This window comes from Siphateles boraxobius, unplaced genomic scaffold, assembly GCF_051911475.1.
Source record: "Siphateles boraxobius isolate OS27281-9 unplaced genomic scaffold, OSU_SipBor_1 63, whole genome shotgun sequence".
NCBI lineage: Eukaryota > Metazoa > Chordata > Actinopteri > Cypriniformes > Leuciscidae > Siphateles > Siphateles boraxobius.
The window spans coordinates 1,152,616-1,177,183 of NW_027509190.1; the positions used below are offsets into that span (position 1 = coordinate 1,152,616).

Sequence of the window (24,568 nt, forward strand, 5' to 3'; positions counted from 1 at the left end):
TTTTCCCCCCTCAACAAATACAAATACAGATACAAATACCGGCTGCTTTGCACACCCCTAGTGGTGAGCATAGCTGCCTTCCAAGCAGGTGACCGGGTTCGATTCCCGGCCAACGCATCACATTTGTAAATTAAAGACCTTGATTACGAGCATTCTTGCTATGGGTTCGATTCCTGGGTCTGTCCATTCTTGCTGTATGGGTTCGATTCCCGGCCAACGCATTGCATTTTTCTCAAGCTGTCTTTAAAACAGTCGTCCGGGCCCCTTGCCAACTTCCCTGTAACTTGTTTGCTGGAGCAAAACATTTGTTAAGGTCTTTTGGCAGCAGTAAAGGACTGAATCTCCCCGTCAGGGAATCGAACCCCAGTCTCCGCGTGACAGGCGGAGATACTTTCCACTATACTAACAAGGAGTTGCAGAGACAGGTAGTTGTATCCGATCAGCGCGGCTTGCAGGAACGGCGTCATGCGTCATTTTAGCTCAACGCTTCACAGAAGCCAGTGAATGCAAAAAATAATCTAATACCGTTTAAATATGAAGTGTCTGTATAAAAAGTGTTACATTATTAAATTAGAGACCCTTTTTTTTAATATGGTGCCTGGTAGGTCAGGTCAATAAGTTCATGCAATTTTTTTAAGTGCCAGGTCCAAACAAAGAGAGTTTCAGTTCATCTGCACCTGCCAGCTGCTAAAGTATTGCGAAAATTATTGCTGACCGCAGAACAGGGCTTCAAGTCTAAATCCAACAGTCTTGCGTTGGTGGTATAGTGGTGAGCGTAGCTGCCTTCCAAGCAGTTGACCCGGGTTCGATTGCCGGCCAACGCATCACATTTGTAAATTAAAGACCTTGATTACGAGCATTCTTGCTATGGGTTCTATTCCTGGGGCAGTCCATTCTTGCTGTATGCGTTCGATTCCCGGCCAACGCATTGCATTTTTCTCAAGCTGTCTTTAAAACAGTCGTCCGAGGCCCCTTGCCAACTTCTCCTGTAACTTGTTGGCTGGAGCAAAACATTTGTTAAGGTCTTTTGGCAGCAGTAAAGGACTGGATCTCCCCGTCAGTGAATCGAACCCCAGTTTTCCGCGTGACAGGCGGAGATACTTTCCATTATACTAACGAGGAGTTGCAGAGAAAGGTAGTTGTATCCGATCAGCGCAGCTTCCAGGAACGGCGTCATGCGTCATTTTAGCTCAACGCTTCACAGAAGCCAGTGAATCCAAAAAATAATCTAATACCGTTTAAATATGAAGTGTCTGTATACAACGTGTTACATTATTAAATTAGAGACCTTGTTTTTAAATATGGTGCTGTAGGATTACAAATTTTATTTAAATGTTTAATTTAGATTTCCAATACAATAGTATTTTATATTGAGAAATTTTATAAATGATGAGACCAGGAAATCTCTGCAAATGGTAGGGGTTCCCAGCAGGATATTCCTGACTGTCCCATCTCAGTACGAGAAGGCTAGGCTTTTCCTGTTCTCATTGTTTTACCGGGTGAAGAGGCATGCTGAGCAAGTTTGAAATCCTGCCATTTTATTACTGAGACCATTTGTCTTGGAGTTCTTATCTCAGTGCGAGAAGTCCTGCACCGTTCTGTTCTCATGTTTCAGCTCATTTAATGCTTTGTTCCTCACAATGTAATCCCTCCCCCTTGAAATGTATATAAACTACAATGTAAAGTTCCCTTAGTTAGACGATGTTGGAATGACTGCAGCTACCGACAAGCAATAAAGAACTTCTGTTTGGAAAACTTCCACTGTATCCTGGTCTGAGCTTCTAACTTTTCTGCAAAAAGAAAAAGATCACTACAGTGCCTGGTAGGTCAGGTCAATAAGTTCATGCAATTTTTTTAAGTGCCAGGTCCAAACAAAGAGAGTTTCAGTTCATCTGCACCTGCCAGCTGCTAATGTATTGCGAAAATTCTTGCTGACCGCACAACCGGGCTTCCAGTCTACGTTCAAAGGCCTGCGTTGGTGGTATTGTGGTGAGTATAGCTGCCTTCCAAGCAGGTGACCGGGTTCGATTCCCGGCCAACGCATCACATTTGTAAATTAAAGACCTTGATTACGAGCGTTCTTGCTATGGGTTCGATTCCTGGGTCTGTCCATTCTTGCTGTATGGGTTCGATTCCCGGCCAACGCATTGCATTTTTCTCAAGCTGTCTTTAAAACAGTCGTCCGAGGCCCCTTGCCAACTTCTCCTGCAACTTGTTTGCTGGAGCAAAACATTTGTTAAGGTCTTTTGGCAGCAGTAAAGGACTGGATCTCCCCGTCGGGGAATCGAACCCCAGTCTCCGCGTGACAGGCGGAGATACTTTCCACTATACTAACAAGGAGTTGCAGAGACAGGTAGTTGTATCCGATCAGCGCGGCTTCCAGGAACAGCGTCATGCGTCATTTTAGCTCAACGCTTCACAGAAGCCAGTGAATCCAAAAAACAATCTAATACCGTTTAAATATGAAGTGTCTGTATAAAAAGTGTTATATTATTGAATTAGAGACCCTTTTTTTTAATATGGTGCCTGGTAGGTCAGGTCAATAAGTTCATGCAATTTTTTTAAGTGCCAGGTCCAAACAAAGAGAGTTTCAGTTCATCTGCACCTGCCAGCTGCTAAAGTATTGCGAAAATTATTGCTGACCGCAGAACAGGGCTTCCAGTCTACATCCAACAGTCTTGCGTTGGTGGTATAGTGGTGAGCATAGCTGCCTTCCAAGCAGTTGACCCGGGTTCGATTCCCGGCCAACGCATCACATTTGTAAATTAAAGACCTTGATTACGAGCATTCTTGCTATGGGTTCGATTCCTGGGTCTGTCCATTCTTGCTGTATGGGTTCGATTCCCGGCCAACGCTTTGCATTTTTCTCAAGCTGTCTTTAAAACAGTCGTCCGGGGCCCCTTGCCAACTTCTCCTGTAACTTGTTTGCTGGAGCAAAACTTTTGTTAAGGTCTTTTGGCAGCAGTAAAGGAATGGATCTCCCCATCGGGGAATCAAACCCCAGTCTCCGCGTGACAGGCGGAGATACTTGCCACTATACTAACAAGGAGTTGCAGAGACAGGTAGTTGTAACCGATCAGCGCGGCTTCCAGTAACGGCTTCATGCGTCATTTTAGCTCAACGCTTCACATAAGCCAGTGATTGCAAAAAATAATCTAATACCGTTTAAATATGAAGTGTCTGTATAAAACGTGTTACATTATTAAATTAGATACCTTGTTTTTTAATATGGTGCCTGGTAGGTCAGGTCAATAAGTTCATGCCATTTTTTTAAGTGCCAGGTCCAAACAAAGAGAGTTTCAGTTCATCTCCACCTGCCAGCTGCTAATGTATTGCGAAAATTCTTGCTGACCGCACAACACGGCTTCCAGCCTACATCCAACAGTCTTGCGTTGGTGGTATAGTGGTGAGCCTAGCTGCCTTCCAAGCAGTTGACCTGGGTTCGATTCCCGGCCAACGCATCACATTTGTAAATTAAAGACCTTGATTACGAGCATTCTTGCTATGGGTTCGATTCCTGGATCTATCCATTCTTGCTGTATGGTTTCGATTCCCGGCCAACGCATTGCATTTTTCTCAAGCTGTCTTTAAAACAGTCGTCAGGGCCCCTTGCCAACTTCCCTGTAACTTGTTTGCTGGAGCAAAACTTTTGTTAAGGTCTTTTGGCAGCAGTAAAGGACTAAATCTCCCCGTCGGGGAATCGAACCCCAGTCTCCGCATGACAGGCGGAGATACTTTCCACTATACTAACAAGGAGTTGCAGAGACAGGTAGTTGTATCCGATCAGCGCGGCTTGCAGGAGCGGCGTCATGCGTCATTTTAGCTCAACGCTTCACAGAAGCCAGTGAATGCAAAAAATAATCTAATACCGTTTAAATATGAAGTGTCTGTATAAAACGTGTTACATTATTAAATTAGAGACCCTTTTTTTTTATATGGTGCCTGGTAGGTCAGGTCAATAAGTTCATGCAATTTTTTTAAGTGCCAGGTCCAAACAAAGAGAGTTTCAATTCATCTGCACCTGCCAGCTGCTAATATATTGCGAACATTCTTGCTGACCGCAGAACAGGGCTTCCAGTCTACATCCAACAGTCTTGTGTTGGTGGTATAGTGGTGAGCATAGCTGCCTTCCAAGCAGTTGAGCCGGGTTCGATTCCTGGCCAACGCATCTGTAAAGACTCTGGGCGGATCTAATCCGTGGGGAATTTGCATATCATAATTAATAATTAATAATTATTCATACATGTTTGGATTAGATCAGTCTTACATGTTAATAAAACTCCCGATAAGGGATGATATGTAATTTTACCTGCATGCATGCTTGTGTATCCTTGCACTTAACCACAAGTTGATTGCAATTACCTGCACGGACCACGTTTTACAAACCAGGCAAAATTAATTAGCTCAATTGTCAGACTAATATCTGTGGGAATCCACAATATCATCTTACTTTATAGGATTTCAGGAAAAGCAATTCTGTGGCCACAAGAATTGGGTTTCCTGTCCTATAAACACATACTCTTTAAAGTATCTTTAATTTGTAAGCTTGTTGCTATAAGATCTTTTGGCACTTAAGGGACTTAAATGAGCAAAAAGGCAGTACATCAATCAGATGAATATAATGAATTTAATAAGGCAGAACTACTTATGTATTTACTACGGTTACATGGGATATATGTATTTACAAACATAATAAACAACAATACACGATAAGGCATCGATGAATGAGAAATGCATAGAGTGTGGACAATGGAAACACGTGTGAGAGGGGAAGGGACAGAGAGAGAGAGAGAGAGAGAGAGAGAGAGAGAGAGCATTGGCAACATTCCCCTGACAGTCCCCTGCCTGTGACAACACAAAAACATCATCTTAATGCTTCTTAGAAGCTCTATAAAGAGATATACTTAAGTTTCTGGGTCTCTCTGTGTCGCGGCATTCCTGCGCGTGCGTGAGCGGAGTCCTTTAGGAAGCGTCACTGGGTGCTGCTTGGCGCGCGTTGAACGGAGTTTCCAAGTCTTTGGGGTAACATTACCAAAGGAAAATAGTTCGGCTAAGTTTGTTTCACTTTGTGGAAGTGAACAGAGTCGACTACGGAAAACAAAACTTTGACTAACAAAGAAAAGAAATAAAGATCTCTACGGGGAAATCACGCGGAGTTAACGTCACATCTTCGCATGGCTGGTGAAGAAGCGTGTGTGCGTCTCTCGCCACGTGGTCACGTGCGCGTGTTTCTCCTTCAAAACGAGCGCGCGCTCGTTTAAAGGTCCCTTGTAGATGGATTTGCTGAAGAGATATGTCACGCGGTGTTCTTTTCACTCGTCGATTGGAATTAAACACGGAGACTTATCTAAGACTGAAAAACACAAACTAAACTAGAAACAAATAAAAGAAAGGCGAAGAGCTCGCCCGGAGGCGAGACCCTACATTTTGACAGTCCAAAGGTAACAGAGAGACGAGCGGAGGGGGGAAGCGTCATTTATCACCTTGGAGAAATCCGGCCTCTTCCTGTTGACTTGGCCAATTAGAGGGTTGGAATTTCACAGGCGGGACTTTGGTTTTTATTGCTCTTTGTCTAAGAGAGAGACATTTGAAACCGACGAAATTAGGGTGTTTAAGAGCAGAATCTTCACAATTCTTATAATACTAATGTGTCACAAGTTTAGCAAAATGTAATGTCAATTAACAAATGGGGAATGAAGATTGGAGTTTATCAAGACCAAACTTGCCACAAATGGATTTGGTTAAACATTAGTTGGCCAAGTTTAAACATTATCGCATTAGAGTTGTCGAGAAACATAGACCAAACCACAAAAAGGCAACTCATGAAATAGGGAACTTAGATACATTGTTCATACAATTCTCAAGTGGATATATAATAGCATATACTGTATATATATGAATACAAGATTCATTTCTCCTCCTTGGTTAGAATTCAGAGAGGGTGGCAGTTCTGTGAACATTCCTTTGGGTCGTAAACGCCGTTATCTAAGAACACCAGTGATGTTAGTTTTGGTATCTTTTCACTCCAAAGATGGAAAACATAGTAAACTATATTTTTCATTAACTTCTTACATATATTTGGCTCGAGCAAGTTGAGCGATTTCGTTTAATACCAATCACTCCGTGTTTGTTACGCATACAAGGATATATATAAACTCTTAGACCTTTATAGAAGTCCGCAAGGTTCAACTACATAACTAACAGTCCTAGATAGACAGGATACAGTATAAACTTCAAACATACAGGAATACATCATGTATACATTTCATAATCACTCATTTCTGGGTTTTAATGTTATAGATGCATATATGTGTGTGTGTGTGTGTGTGTGAGTGTGTGTTGTCCATTTGCGCATCTGGCATTCCTTCCTCGCTGGGGGGGGGTTTGGAGATAACGGTCTTCTTGGATGTTGGCTCGCGAACAAATCAGGATCGCGCGAGGATCTCTTTGGGGACTCATTACGCTGTAAAGGTGTCACAAACTAATCTACCCTCCAGACTGGCTGGCGCTAACGGAAGATTTAGAATTGGAAGAGTCATAGGTTGGGGCTTTAGAAACCCCTGTTAACGTGTGTTTATTGTGTTAAGGAATGCTGACTCCATGATTCTGCGCTCATACCCTACACATCACATTTGTAAATTAAAGACTTTGATTACGAGCATTCTTGCTATGGGTTCGATTCCTGGGTCTGTCCATTCTTGCTGTATGCGTTCGATTCCCGGCCAACGCATTGCATTTTTCTCAAGCTGTCTTTAAAACAGTTGTCCGAGGCCCCTTGCCAACTTCTCCTGCAACTTGTTTGCTGGAGCAAAACATTTGTTAAGGTCTTTTGGCAGCAGTAAAGGACTGGATCTCCCCGTCTGGGAATCGAACCCCAGTCTCCGCGTGACAGGCGGAGATACTTTCCACTATACTAACAAGGAGTTGCAGAGACAGGTAGTTGTATCCGATCAGCGCGGCTTCCAGGAACAGCGTCATGCGTCATTTTAGCTCAACGCTTCACAGAAGCCAGTGAATCCAAAAAATAATCTAATACCGTTTAAATATGAAGTGTCTGTATAAAAAGTGTTACATTATTGAATTAGAGACCCTTTTTTTTAATATGGTGCCTGGTAGGTCAGGTCAATAAGTTCATACAATTTTTTTAAGTGCCAGGTCCAAACAAAGAGAGTTTCAGTTCATCTGCACCTGCCAGCTGCTAAAGTATTGCGCAAATTATTGCTGACCGCAGAACAGGGCTTCCAGTCTACATCCAAAAGTCTTGCGTTGGTGGTATAGTGGGGATCATAGCTGCCTTCCAAGCAGGTGACCGGGGTTCGATTCCCGGCCAACGCATCACATTTGTAAATTAAAGACCTTGATTACGAGCATTCTTGCTATGGGTTCGATTCCTGGGTCTGTCCATTCTTGCTGTATGCGTTCGATTCCCGGCCAACGCATTGCATTTTTCTCAAGCTGTCTTTAAAACAGTCGTCCGAGGCCCCTTGCCAACTTCTCCTGCAACTTGTTTGCTGGAGCAAAACATTTGTTAAGGTCTTTTGGCAGCAGTAAAGGACTGGATCTCCCCGTCGGGGAATCGAACCCCAGTCTCCGCGTGACAGGCGGAGATACTTTCCACTATACTAACAAGGAGGTGCAGAGACAGGTAGCTGTATCCGATCAGCGCGGCTTCCAGGAACAGCGTCATGCGTCATTTTAGCTCAACGCTTCACAGAAGCCAGTGAATCCAAAAAATAATCTAATACCGTTTAAATATGAAGTGTCTGTATAAAAAGTGTTACATTATTGAATTAGAGACCCTTTTTTTTAATATGGTGCCTGGTAGGTCAGGTCAATAAGTTCATGCAATTTTTTTAAGTGCCAGGTCCAAACAAAGAGAGTTTCAGTTCATCTGCACCTGCCAGCTGCTAAAGTATTGCGAAAATTATTGCTGACCGCAGAACAGGGCTTCCAGTCTACATCCAACAGTCTTGCGTTGGTGGTATAGTGTTGAGCATAGCTGCCTTCCAAGCAGTTGACCTGGGTTCGATTCCCGGCCAACGCATCACATTTGTAAATTAAAGACCTTGATTACGAGCATTTTTGCTAGGGGTTCGATTCCTGGGTCTGTCCATTCTTGCTGTATGCGTTCGATTCCCGGCCAACGCATTGCATTTTTCTCAAGCTGTCTTTAAAACAGTCGTCGGTGGCCCCTTGCCAACTTCTCCTGTAACTTGTTTGCTGGAGCAAAACATTTGTTAAGGTCTTTTGGCAGCAGTAAAGGACTGGATCTCCCCGTTGGGGAATCGAACCCCGGTCTTCCGCGTGACAGGCGGAGATACTTTCCACTATACTAACGAGGAGTTGCAGAGACAGGTAGTTGTATCCGATCAGCGCGGCTTCCAGGAACGGCGTCATGCGTCATTTTAGCTCAACGCTTCACAGAAGCCAGTGAATCCAAAAAATTATCTAATACCGTTTAAATATGAAGTGTCTGTATAAAACGTGTTACATTATTAAATTAGAGACCCTTTTTTTTAATATGGTGCCTGGTAGGTCAGGTCAATAAGTTCATGCAATTTTTTTAAGTGCCAGGTCCAAACAAAGAGAGTTTCAATTCATCTGCACCTGCCAGCTGCTAATATATTGCGAACATTCTTGCTGACCGCAGAAGAGGGCTTCCAGTCTACATCCAACAGTCTTGTGTTGGTGGTATAGTGGTGAGCATAGCTGCCTTCCAAGCAGTTGACCTGGGTTCGATTCCCGGCCAACGCATCACATTTGTAAATTAAAGACCTTGATTACGAGCATTCTTGCTATGGGTTCGATTCCTGGGTCTGTCCATTCTTGCTGTATGCGTTCGATTCCCGGCCAACGCATTGCATTTTTCTCAAGCTGTCTTTAAAACAGTCGTCGGTGGCCCCTTGCCAACTTCTCCTGTAACTTGTTTGCTGGAGCAAAACATTTATTAAGGTCTTTTGGCAGCAGTAAAGGACTGGATCTCCCCGTCAGGGAATCGAACCCCGGTCTTCCGCGTGACAGGCGGAGATACTTTCCACTATACTAACGAGGAGTTGCAGAGACAGGTAGTTGTATCCGATCAGCGCGGCTTCCAGGAACGGCGTCTTGCGTCATTTTAGCTCAACGCTTCACAGAAGCCAGTGAATCCAAAAAATAATCTAATACCGTTTAAATATGAAGTGTCTGTATAAAACGTGTTACATTATTAAATTAGAGACCCTTTTTTTTAATATGGTGTTGTAGGATTACAAATTTTATTTAAATGTTTAATTTAGATTTCCAATACAATAGTATTTTATATTGAGAAAGTTTATAAATGATGAGACCAGGAAATCTCTGCAAACGGTAGGGGTTCCCAGCAGGATATTCCTGACTGTCCCATCTCAGTGCGAGAAGGCTAGGCTTTTCCTGTTCTCATTGTTTTACCGGGTGAAGAGTCATGCTGAGCAAGTTTGAACACCTGCTATTTTATTACTGAGACCATTTGTCTTGGAGTTCTTATCTCAGTGCGAGAAGTCCTGCACCGTTCTGTTCTCATGTTTCAGCTCATTTACATGCTTTGTTCCTCACAATGTAATCCCTCCCCCTTGAAATGTATATAAACTACAATGTAAAGTTCCCTTAGTTAGACGATGTTGGAATGACTGCAGCTACCGACAAACAATAAAGAACTTCTGCTTGGAAAACTTCCACTGTCTCCTGGTCTGAGCTTCTAACTTTTCTACAAAGAAAAAGATCACTACAGTGCCTGGTAGGTCAGGTCAATAAGTTCATGCAATTTTTTTAAGTGCCAGGTCCAAACAAAGAGAGTTTCAGTTCATCTGCACCTGCCAGCTGCTAATGCATTGCGAAAATTCTTGCTGACCGCAGAAGAGGGCTTCCAGTCTACGTTCAAAGGCCTGCGTTGGTGGTATAGTGGTGAGCATAGCTGCCTTCCAAGCAGTTGACCCGGGTTCGATTCCCGGCCAACGCATCACATTTGTAAATTAAAGACCTTGATTACGAGCATTCTTGCTATGGGTTCGATTCCTGGGTCTGTCCATTCTTGCTGTATGCGTTCGATTCCCGGCCAACGCATTGCATTTTTCTCAAGCTGTCTTTAAAACAGTCGTCGGTGGCCCCTTGCCAACTTCTCCTGTAACTTGTTTGCTGGAGCAAAACATTTGTTAAGGTCTTTTGGCAGCAGTAAAGGACTGGATCTCCCCGTCGGGGAATCGAACCCCGGTTTTCCGCGTGACAGGCGGAGATACTTTCCACTATACTAACGAGGAGTTGCAGAGACAGGTAGTTGTATCCGATCAGCGCGGCTTCCAGGAACGGCGTCATGCGTCATTTTAGCTCAACGCTTCACAGAAGCCAGTGAATCCAAAAAATAATCTAATACCGTTTAAATATGAAGTGTCTGTATAAAACGTGTTACATTATTAAATTAGAGACCCTTTTTTTTTAATATGGTGTTGTAGGATTACAAATTTTATTTAAATGTTTAATTTAGATTTCCAATACAATAGTATTTTATATTGAGAAAGTTTATAAATGATGAGACCAGGAAATCTCTGCAAACGGTAGGGGTTCCCAGCAGGATATTCCTGACTGTCCCATCTCAGTGCGAGAAGGCTAGGCTTTTCCTGTTCTCATTGTTTTACCGGGTGAAGAGTCATGCTGAGCAAGTTTGAACACCTGCTATTTTATTACTGAGACCATTTGTCTTGGAGTTCTTATCTCAGTGCGAGAAGTCCTGCACCGTTCTGTTCTCATGTTTCAGCTCATTTACATGCTTTGTTCCTCACAATTTAATCCCTCCCCCTTGAAATGTATATAAACTACAATGTAAAGTTCCCTTAGTTAGACGATGTTGGAATGACTGGAGCTACCGACAAACAATAAAGAACTTCTGCTTGGAAAACTTCCACTGTCTCCTGGTCTGAGCTTCTAACTTTTCTACAAAGAAAAAGATCACTACAGTGCCTGGTAGGTCAGGTCAATAAGTTCATGCAATTTTTTTAAGTGCCAGGTCCAAACAAAGAGAGTTTCAGTTCATCTGCACCTGCCAGCTGCTAATGTATTGCGAAAATTCTTGCTGACCGCACAACCGGGCTTCCAGTCTACGTTCAAAGGCCTGCGTTGGTGGTATAGTGGTGAGCATAGCTGCCTTCCAAGCAGGTGACCGGGTTCGATTCCCGGCCAACGCATCACATTTGTAAATTAAAGACCTTGATTACGAGCATTCTTGCTATGGGTTCGATTCCTGGGTCTGTCCATTCTTGCTGTATGGGTTCGATTCCCGGCCAACGCATTGCATTTTTCTCAAGCTGTCTTTAAAACAGTCGTCCGGGCCCCTTGCCAACTTCCCTGTAACTTGTTTGCTGGAGCAAAACATTTGTTAAGGTCTTTTGGCAGCAGTAAAGGACTGAATCTCCCCGTCGGGGAATCGAACCCCAGGCTCCGCGTGACAGGCGGAGATACATTCCACTATACTAACAAGGAGTTGCAGAGACAGGTAGTTGTATCCGATCAGCGCGGCTTGCAGGAACAGCGTCATGCGTCATTTTAGCTCAACGCTTCACAGAAGCCAGTGAATGCAAAAAATAATCTAATACCGTTTAAATATGAAGTGTCTGTATAAAAAGTGTTACATTATTAAATTAGAGACCCTTTTTTTTTAATATGGTGCCTGGTAGGTCAGGTCAATAAGTTCATGCAATTTTTTTAAGTGCCAGGTCCAAACAAAGAGAGTTTCAGTTCATCTGCACCTGCCAGCTGCTAAAGTATTGCGAAAATTATTGCTGACCGCAGAACAGGGCTTCAAGTCTACATCCAACAGTCTTGCGTTGGTGGTATAGCGGTGAGCATAGCTGCCTTCCAAGCAGTTGACCCGGGTTCGATTCCCGGCCAACGCATCACATTTGTAAATTAAAGACCTTGACTACGAGCATTCTTGCTATGGGTTCGATTCCTGGGTCTGTCCATTCTTGCTGTATGCGTTTGATTCCCGGCCAACGCATTGCATTTTTCTCAAGCTGTCTTTAAAACAGTCGTCGGTGGCCCCTTGCCAACTTCTCCTGTAACTTGTTTGCTGGAGCAAAACTTTTGTTAAGGTCTTTTGGCAGCAGTAAAGGACTAAATCCCCCCGTCGGGGAATCGAACCCCAGTCTCCGCATGACAGGCGGAGATACTTTCCACTATACTAACAAGGAGTTGCAGAGACAGGTAGTTGTATCCGATCAGCGCGGCTTGCAGGAACGGCGTCATGCGTCATTTTAGCTCAACGCTTCACAGAAGCCAGTGAATGCAAAAAATAATCTAATACCGTTTAAATATGAAGTGTCTGTATAAAACGTGTTACATTATTAAATTAGAGACCTTGTTTTTTAATATGGTGCCTGGTAGGTCAGGTCAATAAGTTCATGCAATTTTTTTAAGTGCCAGGTCCAAACAAAGAGAGTTTCAGTTCATCTGCACCTGCCAGCTGCTAATGTATTGCGAAAATTCTTGCTGACCGCACAACCGGGCTTCCAGTCTACGTTCAAAGGCCTGCGTTGGTGGTATAGTGGTGAGCATAGCTGCCTTCCAAGCAGGTGACCGGGTTCGATTCCCGGCCAACGCATCACATTTGTAAATTAAAGACCTTGATTACGAGCATTCTTGCTATGGGTTCGATTCCTGGGTCTGTCCATTCTTGCTGTATGGGTTCGATTCCCGGCCAACGCATTGCATTTTTCTCAAGCTGTCTTTAAAACAGTCGTCCGGGCCCCTTGCCAACTTCCCTGTAACTTGTTTGCTGGAGCAAAACATTTGTTAAGGTCTTTTGGCAGCAGTAAAGGACTGGATCTCCCCGTCAGGGAATCGAACCCCGGTCTTCCGCGTGACAGGCGGAGATACTTTCCACTATACTAACGAGAAGTTGCAGAGACAGGTAGTTGTATCCGATCAGCGCGGCTTCCAGGAACGGCGTCATGCGTCATTTTAGCTCAACGCTTCACAGAAGCCAGTGAATCCAAAAAATTATCTAATACCGTTTAAATATGAAGTGTCTGTATAAAACCTGTTACATTATTAAATTAGAGACCTTGTTTTTAAATATGGTGCTGTAGGATTACAAATTTTATTTAAATGTTTAATTTAGATTTCCAATACAATAGTATTTTATATTGAGAAAGTTTATAAATGATGAGACCAGGAAATCTCTGCAAATGGTAGGGGTTCCCAGCAGGATATTCCTGACTGTCCCATCTCAGTGCGAGAAGGCTAGGCTTTTCCTGTTCTCATTGTTTTACCGGGTGAAGAGTCATGCTGAGCAAGTTTGAACACCTGCTATTTTATTACTGAGACCATTTGTCTTGGAGTTCTTATCTCAGTGCGAGAAGTCCTGCACCGTTCTGTTCTCATGTTTCAGCTCATTTACATGCTTTGTTCCTCACAATGTAATCCCTCCCCCTTGAAATGTATATAAACTACAATGTAAAGTTCCCTTAGTTAGACGATGTTGGAATGACTGCAGCTACCGACAAACAATAAAGAACTTCTGCTTGGAAAACTTCCACTGTCTCCTGGTCTGAGCTTCTAACTTTTCTACAAAGAAAAAGATCACTACAGTGCCTGGTAGGTCAGGTCAATAAGTTCATGCAATTTTTTTAAGTGCCAGGTCCAAACAAAGAGAGTTTCAGTTCATCTGCAGCTGCCAGCTGCTAATGTATTGTGAAAATTCTTGCTGACCGCACAACCGGGCTTCCAGTCTACGTTCAAAGGCCTGCGTTGGTGGTATAGTGGTGAGCATAGCTGCCTTCCAAGCAGGTGACCGGGTTCGATTCCCGGCCAACGCATCACATTTGTAAATTAAAGACCTTGATTACGAGCATTCTTGCTATGGGTTCGATTCCTGGGTCTGTCCATTCTTGCTGTATGGGTTCGATTCCCGGCCAACGCATTGCATTTTTCTCAAGCTGTCTTTAAAACAGTCGTCCGGGCCCCTTGCCAACTTCCCTGTAACTTGTTTGCTGGAGCAAAACATTTGTTAAGGTCTTTTGGCAGCAGTAAAGGACTGAATCTCCCCGTCAGGGAATCGAACCCCAGTCTCCGCGTGACAGGCGGAGATACTTTCCACTATACTAACAAGGAGTTGCAGAGACAGGTAGTTGTATCCGATCAGCGCGGCTTGCAGGAACGGCGTCATGCGTCATTTTAGCTCAACGCTTCACAGAAGCCAGTGAATGCAAAAAATAATCTAATACCGTTTAAATATGAAGTGTCTGTATAAAACGTGTTACATTATTAAATTAGAGACCTTGTTTTTTAATATGGTGCCTGGTAGGTCAGGTCAATAAGTTCATGCAATTTTTTTAAGTGCCAGGTCCAAACAAAGAGAGTTTCAGTTCATCTGCACCTGCCAGCTGCTAAAGTATTGCAAAAATTATTGCTGACCACAGAACAGGGCTTCCAGTCTACATCCAACAGTCTTGCGTTGGTGGTATAGTGGGGAGCATAGCTGCCTTCCAAGCAGTTGACCTGGGTTCGATTCCCGGCCAACGCATCACATTTGTAAATTAAAGACCTTGACTACGAGCATTCTTGCTATGGGTTAGATTCCTGGGTCTGTCCATTCTTGCTGTATGCGTTCGATTCCCGGCCAACGCATTGCATTTTTTTCAAGCTGTCTTTAAAACAGTCGTCGGTGGCCCCTTGCCAACTTCTCCTGTAACTTGTTTGCTGGAGCAAAACATTTGTTAAGGTCTTTTGGCAGCAGTAAAAAACTGGATCTCCCCGTCGGGGAATCGAACCCCGGTCTTCCGCGTGACAGGCAGAGATACTTTCCACTATACTAACGAGAAGTTGCAGGGACAGGTAGTTGTATCCGATCAGCGCGGCTTCCAGGAACGGCGTCATGCGTCATTTTAGCTCAACGCTTCACAGAAGCCAGTGAATCCAAAAAATAATCTAATACCGTTTAAATATGAAGTGTCTGTATAAAACGTGTTACATTATTAAATTAGAGACCTTGTTTATAAATATGGTGCTGTAGGATTACAAATTTTATTTAAATGTTTAATTTAGATTTCCAATACAATAGTATTTTATATTGAGAAAGTTTATAAATGATGAGACCAGGAAATCTCTGCAAATGGTAGGGGTTCCCAGCAGGATATTCCTGACTGTCCCATCTCAGTACGAGAAGGCTAGGCTTTTCCTGTTCTCATTGTTTTACCGGGTGAAGAGGCATGCTGAGCAAGTTTGAAATCCTGCCATTTTATTACTGAGACCATTTGTCTTGGAGTTCTTATCTCAGTGCGAGAAGTCCTGCACCGTTCTGTTCTCATGTTTCAGCTCATTTAATGCTTTGTTCCTCACAATGTAATCCCTCCCCCTTGAAATGTATATAAACTACAATGTAAAGTTCCCTTAGTTAGACGATGTTGGAATGACTGCAGCTACCGACAAGCAATAAAGAACTTCTGCTTGGAAAACTTCCACTGTCTCCTGGTCTGAGCTTCTAACTTTTCTACAAAGAAAAAGATCACTACAGTGCCTGGTAGGTCAGGTCAATAAGTTCATGCAATTTTTTTAAGTGCCAGGTCCAAACAAAGAGAGTTTCAGTTCATCTGCACCTGCCAGCTGATAATGTATTGCGAAAATTCTTGCTGACCGCACAACCGGGCTTCCAGTCTACGTTCAAAGGCCTGCGTTGGTGGTATTGTGGTGAGCATAGCTGCCTTCCAAGCAGGTGACCGGGTTCGATTCCCGGCCAACGCATCACATTTGTAAATTAAAGACCTTGATTACGAGCATTGTTGCTATGGGTTCGATTCCTGGGTCTGTCCATTCTTGCTGTATGGGTTCGATTCCCGGCCAACGCATTGCATTTTTCTCAAGCTGTCTTTAAAACAGTCGTCCGGGCCCCTTGCCAACTTCCCTGTAACTTGTTTGCTGGAGCAAAACATTTGTTAAGGTCTTTTGGCAGCAGTAAAGGACTGAATCTCCCCGTCGGGGAATCGAACCCCAGTCTCCGCGTGACAGGCGGAGATACTTTCCACTATACTAACAAGGAGTTGCAGAGACAGGTAGTTGTATCCGATCAGCACGGCTTGCAGGAACGGCGTCATGCGTCATTTTAGCTCAACGCTTCACAGAAGCCAGTGAATGCAAAAAATAATCTAATACCGTTTAAATATGAAGTGTCTATATAAAATGTGTTACATTATTAAATTAGATACCTTGTTTTTTAATATGGTGCCTGGTAGGTCAGGTCAATAAGTTCATGCAATTTTTTTAAGTGCCAGGTCCAAACAAAGAGAGTTTCAGTTCATCTGCACCTGCCAGCTGCTAAAGTATTGCAAAAATTATTGCTGACCGCAGAACATGGCTTCCAGTCTACATCCAACAGTCTTGCGTTGGTGGTATAGTGGGGAGCATAGCTGCCTTCCAAGCAGTTGACCGGGGTTAGATTCCCGGCCAACGCATCACATTTGTAAATTAAAGACCTTGATTACGAGCATTCTTGCTATGGGTTCGATTCCTGGGTCTGTCCATTCTTGCTGTATGCGTTCGATTCCCGGCCAACGCATTGCATTTTTCTCAAGCTGTCTTTAAAACAGTCGTCCGAGGCCCCTTGCCAACTTCTCCTGCAACTTGTTTGCTGGAGCAAAACATTTGTTAAGGTCTTTTGGCAGCAGTAAAGGACTGGATCTCCCCGTCGGGGAATCGAACCCCAGTCTCCGCGTGACAGGCGGAGATACTTTCCACTATACTAACAAGGAGTTGCAGAGACAGGTAGTTGTATCCGATCAGCGCGGCTTCCAGGAACAGCGTCATGCGTCATTTTAGCTCAACGCTTCACAGAAGCCAGTGAATCCAAAAAATAATCTAATACCGTTTAAATATGAAGTGTCTGTATAAAACGTGTTACATTATTAAACTAGAGACCCTTTTTTTTAATATGGTGCCTGGTAGGTCAGGTCAATAAGTTCATGCAATTTTTTTAAGTGCCAGGTCCAAACAAAGAGAGTTTCAATTAATCTGCACCTGCCAGCTGCTAATATATGTGACCAGTCACGGAAACTAGGGACACAAGTCGGTTCTGGGGCATTTTGAGTTATTCATAGATTCTGAGAGTGTAATATCCAAGCTTTCCAACGATGTGTAACATGTGGAAATCTGATAATATTTGGAGAAGTTGTGGCCATTTTAAAGTAGGCACTTAAAAAAGCTCAAAGAGGAGAAAACGAGCTAAAGATTGTGCAGTTCTCACCTGTCTCTGCTGCTGGGGGTGACAATAGGGCTCATTTACATCTCATTTAGATAAGCCATACCCCCTGTAAAGCTCCTCCATGTGCTTTACAGCTTTTTTTACACTTCGAATGAGTGCACTTCTGCCGCACTAGGCGAAAAACAATTGTGCTGCCCCTCTATTTGCAACGTACCAGCAACAACACACAAAGACCAATAATGCCATATAGCCTGCATATAACGCGAAACCAGCAACAACACATAAAGACCAATATGCCATATACATATAACGCAAAACCAGCAACAACACACAAAGACCAATATGCCATATAGCCTGCATATAACGCAAAACCAGCAACAACACACAAAGGCCAATATGCCATATACATACAGTATAACGCAAAACCAGCAACAACACACAAAGACCAATATGCCATATACATATAACGCAAAACCAACAACAACAAACAAAGACCAATAAGCCATAGGCCTACATATCTATAGCGCAAATAGTACGCAACGCTCGTGTGCCCAAAATGTCAACAATATTAAAGTTTATGTAGGAGGCAAATGCCTGCTGGCATTTTTCTTTAAGCAGTCATTTCTGCAATTTTCCAAATAATCACATTTCACCTCCTCAAATTACTGTTGCAAATCTCTTTACACCACTTTCTTATGTGCGTATACACACACAAATGAAATGTCCGCAAGCACATTATATCATCAGCAGGTTCAGCATCTTAAATAACGACTAAAGAGCAAATGAAGCTTAACTTACATTTCAGAAACACGCACGGCAGGCCTTCATCGCAGCAGCAAAGGTCTTAACTGCATCCTCTATTTCGATTCTCCGTCACATATGAAACAGCCAGCCACCGCTGTCAGCGAGCCGAGCCGCCGTATTGAAGCACTGAGGGCGAGCGCGCTGCGCCCATACCTCCGGTTCAGTTTCCCGAGCCCACGAAGTGCGGCGAAAACATTTTCGGTGTAACTGCCAGACGGTTCATCTCGTCTGCGACAATCTTTGCGGCATCCATCTTCATTGAATTTTGATATCAGAGAGAGCTGGCCAGAGCACAGCATAATAAGTAGCCATGTGGTTGACTTGGAGGGCGGGGGCAAAAGCGCCGGGTTATTCAGTATGGAAATACACACAGACAATGACACGCCACGCCCCTACTGCATGCTAGAATCTCCGAAAACAAGCCGATTTCAACCTCAAAATGTAAGCTTTTAAATATACCAATACTGCTATCTCAAACATGGAGAGGCTTCTTCGTGATTTCAATTAACAGATTCTCCAAAAAATTGAAAATCACCAATTTTGAAAAAAAACTCTTCTTTCTCATTTTGCTCGAAAGTTGTGCTGCCGACTTGTGTCCCTGGTTTCTGTGACGGGTCACATATTGCGAACATTCTTGCTGACCGCAGAAGAGGGCTTCCAGTCTACATCCAACAGTCTTTTGTTGGTGGTATAGTGGTGAGCATAGCTGCCTTCCAAGCAGTTGACCCGGGTTCGATTCCCGGCCAACGCATCACATTTGTAAATTAAAGACCTTGATTACGAGCATTCTTGCTATGGGTTCGATTCCTGGGTCTGTCCATTCTTGCTGTATGCGTTCGATTCCCGGCCAACGCATTGCATTTTTCTCAAGCTGTCTTTAAAACAGTCGTCGGTGGCCCCTTGCCAACTTCTCCTGTAACTTCTTTGCTGGAGCAAAACATTTGTTAAGGTCTTTTGGCAGCAGTAAAGGACTGGATCTCCCCGTCGGGGAATCGAACCCCGGTCTTCCGCGTGACAGGCGGAGATACTTTCCACTATACTAACGAGGAGTTGCAGAGACAGGTAGTTGTATCCGATCAGCGCGGCTTCCAGGAAAGGCGTCATGCGTCATTTTAGCTCAACGCTTCACAGAAGCCAGTGAATCCAAAAAATAATCTAATACCGTTTAAATATGAAGTGTCTGTATAAAACGTGTTACATTATTAAATTAGAGACCCTTTTTTTTAATATGGTGTTGTAGGATTACAAATTTTATTTAAATGTTTAATTTAGAGTTCCAATACAATAGTATTTTATATTGAGAAAGTTTATAAATGATGAGACCAGGAAATCTCTGCAAACGGTAGGGGTTCCCAGCAGGATATTCCTGACTGTCCCATCTCAGTGCGAGAAGGCTAGGCTTTTCCTGTTCTCATTGTTTTACCGGGTGAAGAGTCATGCTGAGCAAGTTTGAACACCTGCTATTTTATTACTGAGACCATTTGACTTGGAGTTCTTATCTCAGTGCGAGAAGTCCTGCACCGTTCTGTTCTCATGTTTCAGCTCATTTACATGCTTTGTTCCTCACAATGTAATCCCTCCCCCTTGAAATGTATATAAACTACAATGTAAAGTTCCCTTAGTTAGACGATGTTGGAATGACTGCAGCTACCGACAAACAATAAAGAACTTCTGCTTGGAAAACTTCCACTGTCTCCTGGTCTGAGCTTCTAACTTTTCTACAAAGAAAAAGATCACTACAGTGCCTGGTAGGTCAGGTCAATAAGTTCATGCAATTTTTTTAAGTGCCAGGTCCAAACAAAGAGAGTTTCAGTTCATCTGCACCTGCCAGCTGATAATGTATTGCGAAAATTCTTGCTGACCGCACAACCGGGCTTCCAGTCTACGTTCAAAGGCCTGCGTTGGTGGTATACTGGTGAGCATAGCTGCCTTCCAAGCAGGTGACCGGGTTCGATTCCCGGCCAACGCATCACATTTGTAAATTAAAGACCTTGATTACGAGCATTCTTGCTATGGGTTCGATTCCTGGGTCTGTCCATTCTTGCTGTATGGGTTCGATTCCCGGCCAACGCATTGCATTTTTCTCAAGCTGTCTTTAAAACAGTCGTCCGGGCCCCTTGCCAACTTCCCTGTAACTTGTTTGCTGGAGCAAAACATTTGTTAAGGTCTTTTGGCAGCAGTAAAGGACTGGATCTCCCCGTCAGGGAATCGAACCCCGGTCTTCCGCGTGACAGGCGGAGATACTTTCCACTATACTAACGAGAAGTTGCAGAGACAGGTAGTTGTATCCGATCAGCGCGGCTTCCAGGAACGGCGTCATGCGTCATTTTAGCTCAACGCTTCACAGAAGCCAGTGAATCCAAAAAATTATCTAATACCGTTTAATTATGAAGTGTCTGTATAAAACGTGTTACATTATTAAATTAGAGACCTTGTTTTTAAATATGGTGCTGTAGGATTACAAATTTTATTTAAATGTTTAATTTAGATATCCAATACAATAGTATTTTATATTGAGAAGGTTTATAAATGATGAGACCAGGAAATCTCTGCAAATGGTAGGGGTTCCCAGCAGGATATTCCTGACTGTCCCATCTCAGTACGAGAAGGCTAGGCTTTTCCTGTTCTCATTGTTTTACCGGGTGAAGAGTCATGCTGAGCAAGTTTGAAATCCTTCCATTTTATTACTGAGACCATTTGTCTTGGAGTTCTTATCTCAGTGCGAGAAGTCCTGCACCGTTCTGTTCTCATGTTTCAGCTCATTTAATGCTTTGTTCCTCACAATGTAATCCCTCCCCCTTGAAATGTATATAAACTACAATGTAAAGTTCCCTTAGTTAGACGATGTTGGAATGACTGCAGCTACCGACAAGCAATAAAGAACTTCTGCTTGGAAAACTTCCACTGTCTCCTGGTCTGAGCTTCTAACTTTTCTACAAAGAAAAAGATCACTACAGTGCCTGGTAGGTCAGGTCAATAAGTTCATGCAATTTTTTTAAGTGCCAGGTCCAAACAAAGAGAGTTTCAGTTCATCTGCACCTGCCAGCTGATAATGTATTGCGAAAATTCTTGCTGACCGCACAACCGGGCTTCCAGTCTACGTTCAAAGGCCTGCGTTGGTGGTATTGTGGTGAGCATAGCTGCCTTCCAAGCAGGTGACCGGGTTCGATTCCCGGCCAACGCATCACATTTGTAAATTAAAGACCTTGATTACGAGCGTTCTTGCTATGGGTTCGATTCCTGGGTCTGTCCATTCTTGCTGTATGGGTTCGATTCCCGGCCAACGCATTGCATTTTTCTCAAGCTGTCTTTAAAACAGTCGTCCGGGCCCCTTGCCAACTTCCCTGTAACTTGTTTGCTGGAGCAAAACATTTGTTAAGGTCTTTTGGCAGCAGTAAAGGACTGAATCTCCCCGTCGGGGAATCGAACCCCAGTCTCCGCGTGACAGGCGGAGATACTTTCCACTTTCCACAAGGAGTTGCAGAGACAGGTTGTTGTATCCGATCAGCGCGGCTTCCAGGAACGGCGTCATGCGTCATTTTAGCTCAACGCTTCACAGAAGCCAGTGAATCCAAAAAATTATCTAATACCGTTTAAATATGAAGTGTCTGTATAAAACGTGTTACATTATTAAATTAGAGACCTTGTTTTTAAATATGGTGCTGTAGGATTACAAATTTTATTTAAATGTTTAATTTAGATATCCAATACAATAGTATTTTATATTGAGAAAGTTTATAAATGATGAGACCAGGAAATCTCTGCAAATGGTAGGGGTTCCCAGCAGGATATTCCTGACTGTCCCATCTCAGTACGAGAAGGCTAGGCTTTTCCTGTTCTCATTGTTTTACCGGGTGAAGAGGCATGCTGAGCAAGTTTGAAATCCTTCCATTTTATTACTGAGACCATTTGTCTTGGAATTCTTATCTCAGTGCGAGAAGTCCTGCACCGTTCTGTTCTCATGTTTCAGCTCATTTAATGCTTTGTTCCTCACAATGTAATCCCTCCCCCTTGAAATGTATATAAACTACAATGTAAAGTTCCCTTAGTTAGACGATGTTGGAATGACTGCAGCTACCGACAAGCAATAAAGAACTTCTGCTTGGAAAACTTCCACTGTCTCCTGGTCTGAGCTTCTAACTTTTCTACAAAGAAAAAGATCACTACAGTGCCTGGTAGGTCAGGTCAATAAGTTCATGCAATTTTTTTAAGTGCCAGGTCCAAACAAAGAGAGTTTCAGTTCATCTGCACCTGCCAGCTGATAATGTATTGCGAAAATTCTTGCTGACCGCACAACCGGGCTTCCAGTCTACGTTCAAAGGCCTGCGTTGGTGGTATTGTGGTGAGCATAGCTGCCTTCCAAGCAGGTGACCGGGTTCGATTCCCGGCCAACGCATCACATTTGTAAATTAAAGACCTTGATTACGAGCGTTCTTGCTATGGGTTCGATTCCTGGGTCTGTCCATTCTTGCTGTATGGGTTCGATTCCCGGCCAACGCATTGCATTTTTCTCAAGCTGTCTTTAAAACAGTCGTCCGGGCCCCTTGCCAACTTCCCTGTAACTTGTTTGCTGGAGCAAAACATTTGTTAAGGTCTTTTGGCAGCAGTAAAGGACTGAATCTCCCCGTCGGGGAATCGAACCCCAGTCTCCGCGTGACAGGCGGAGATACTTTCCACTTTCCACAAGGAGTTGCAGAGACAGGTTGTTGTATCCGATCAGCGCGGCTTCCAGGAACGGCGTCATGCGTCATTTTAGCTCAACGCTTCACAGAAGCCAGTGAATGCAAAAATAAATCTAATACCGTTTAAATATGAAGTGTCTGTATAAAACGTGTTACATTATTAAATTAGAGACCTTGTTTTTTAAAATGGTGCCTGGTAGATCAGGTCAATAAGTTCATGCAATTTTTTTAAGTGCCAGGTCCAAACAAAGAGAGTTTCAGTCCATCTGCACCTGCCAGCTGCTAATGTATTGCGAAAATTCTTGCTGACCGCAGAACAGGGCTTCCAGTCTACATCCAACAGTCTTCAATAGTGGTGAGCATAGCTGCCTTCCACGCGGGGGCCAGTCGCATGTAGGTGTAGAGCGTTGCTAGCCAATAAGAACGCAGGAAATCCCAGGGAGGGCCAGTCGCATGTAGGTGTAGAGCGTTGCTAGCCAATAAGAACGCAGGAAATTCCAGGGAGGCGGGCCTGAAAAAATACACGAAATTACAGGTTCGAGTCTCGTCTCGACCACAACTACCATAAAGTGTATCTAGATTAAAAAATGATTAGAAACTCATGTTAAGTACGATTTACATATAATAAACTAACTTTGTGCACAAAAATAGAATAAAACGTGTAAGATTTGTTATTGTGTAGAATGTACAAAATGTGCAACTACCTTAATAAACATTTACATTATAATAGGGTTTAGTTTTCTTTAATATAGAAAATATTTGAATGTGAATAATTGTAAAGAACATTTTGATAATGTTTTAGACCTTTACATTTTACATTGAGATATTTACATTATATTTGTTTAACTATGTACAGAAATCCAATATATATATGAAATATAACCAGTAAACACCAAATAGTAAGTTTCTCGTTTTATTTATAGTACAAAAATATACATATTATTATGTAAAACTGAAAAAGGTAATGTATTAAATACTTATAGATTAAACAACAATAACATTAATAATAAAAATAATAAAATATAAAGCTGTGGAGAACATAGGAAAAAAACAAGATTTTTTAAATCAAATAATTATGTAGTGTTTAATGACAACAGTTATTAACATTTAGTGTTTACACATCTGAGCAAGATAAAATAATGCAAGTCAATAAAATTTACTTTAAAAACACTAAAGTACAATGCAAACAAGGACACAATTGTTTGATTTTAATGAACAATGGAAATAAATGTAACAATTTAAAATGATAGATTATAGATTAAACAACAGCAATAATAATATCTAAAGTTGAGGAGAACAGGAAAAAACAAGAAAAAAAGTATTTTAAATTAAACAATTATGTACAGAGTATAATAGTACCAGTGCTTAACATTTAGTGTTTTTCAAATCTGAGCAAGATAAAATAATGCAAGTCAATAAATGAACTTAAAAAAAACACTAAAACACAATCCAATACAATAAAATACAATACTTTTGGTATTTTAATGAACAAATGGAAATAAATTAAATATTTAAAAAAATTATATATATATATACATTAAAAGTGCAATAATATGTATATACATATATGCATAAGATTGTGCAAGGAATGTCTTTGAGCTATAAACAGTATTTGAGGTCTGGGCATGTCATTTGTCAGTGAAGTCATTTTTTCTTTTCCTCAATCCACCTCTGCTTCTCAGCCTCATAGAATGGAGACTGCTGAAAGTCTTTCCATGAAATTTCATTCCCTGAGCCTGATAAAGGGAAAACACTTTAGCAGGACAGTAAATGTATTTGCCTGCCACTCCAGGGAAACCAGTGTGAATATGAGGACTGTTGGGTCCTTGTTTCAGTGGCAGGTGGCAGAATCTGCACAGACGACCAGTAGGATGCTCCATTA

At 42.6% G+C, this 24,568-nt stretch overlaps 1 long non-coding RNA gene and 11 other non-coding genes across 12 annotated transcripts in view; 9 read left to right on the top strand and 3 right to left on the bottom strand.

Moving 5' to 3' along the window:
- Positions 1-24,568, top strand: part of LOC143719415 (uncharacterized) — a 694,388-nt gene that overhangs the window by 29,426 nt on the left and 640,394 nt on the right. The window lies entirely within an intron of this gene.
- trnag-ucc (transfer RNA glycine (anticodon UCC)) lies at positions 753-824 on the top strand. The gene has a single exon. It is a non-coding gene; the product is annotated as a tRNA-Gly (tRNA).
- On the top strand, positions 2,681-2,752 carry trnag-ucc (transfer RNA glycine (anticodon UCC)). The gene has a single exon. It is a non-coding gene; the product is annotated as a tRNA-Gly (tRNA).
- trnag-ucc (transfer RNA glycine (anticodon UCC)) lies at positions 3,390-3,461 on the top strand. The gene has a single exon. It is a non-coding gene; the product is annotated as a tRNA-Gly (tRNA).
- trnag-ucc (transfer RNA glycine (anticodon UCC)) lies at positions 7,973-8,044 on the top strand. The gene has a single exon. It is a non-coding gene; the product is annotated as a tRNA-Gly (tRNA).
- Positions 8,683-8,754, top strand: trnag-ucc (transfer RNA glycine (anticodon UCC)). The gene has a single exon. It is a non-coding gene; the product is annotated as a tRNA-Gly (tRNA).
- Positions 8,981-9,052, bottom strand: trnad-guc (transfer RNA aspartic acid (anticodon GUC)). The gene has a single exon. It is a non-coding gene; the product is annotated as a tRNA-Asp (tRNA).
- Positions 9,902-9,973, top strand: trnag-ucc (transfer RNA glycine (anticodon UCC)). Its single transcript has one exon. It is a non-coding gene; the product is annotated as a tRNA-Gly (tRNA).
- Positions 10,200-10,271, bottom strand: trnad-guc (transfer RNA aspartic acid (anticodon GUC)). The gene has a single exon. It is a non-coding gene; the product is annotated as a tRNA-Asp (tRNA).
- trnag-ucc (transfer RNA glycine (anticodon UCC)) lies at positions 11,829-11,900 on the top strand. The gene has a single exon. It is a non-coding gene; the product is annotated as a tRNA-Gly (tRNA).
- On the top strand, positions 14,459-14,530 carry trnag-ucc (transfer RNA glycine (anticodon UCC)). Its single transcript has one exon. It is a non-coding gene; the product is annotated as a tRNA-Gly (tRNA).
- Positions 18,982-19,053, bottom strand: trnad-guc (transfer RNA aspartic acid (anticodon GUC)). Its single transcript has one exon. It is a non-coding gene; the product is annotated as a tRNA-Asp (tRNA).